We start from the raw sequence: 334 nt of genomic DNA, 5'->3' as shown, positions 1-334 counted from the left end.
ATATCGATGTTTTGCTTCGATGCCTCGAAAATTTTCTACTCGATGTATAAATGGTCGATGTACTGATACATCGATGTTTTATTAAAACTGACATCTCTAGTACATTGAACCGTTATACGATGTTTCCTCGATTCGTAATTCGCTCTCTAACGCTAGGCGCACATTGCATCCGATAGGCCGACCGATTTCGGCCGAACAATTTGACCGTCCGACCTGATACGCACACTTAACCAGATTATTTGCCGATCGCACACACAAATCTAGTTTTCATTACAATTTTGTAAGCAGTGAAATATTTTGATACATTTGAATTGACATACTCTAAACATGTGAT

This window comes from Rhagoletis pomonella, unplaced genomic scaffold (assembly GCF_013731165.1).
Source record: "Rhagoletis pomonella isolate Grant_MI unplaced genomic scaffold, Rhpom_1.0 Rhpom_scaffold_00002, whole genome shotgun sequence".
Classification (NCBI taxonomy): Eukaryota; Metazoa; Arthropoda; class Insecta; order Diptera; family Tephritidae; genus Rhagoletis; species Rhagoletis pomonella.
This window is presented reverse-complemented; position numbering follows the sequence as displayed.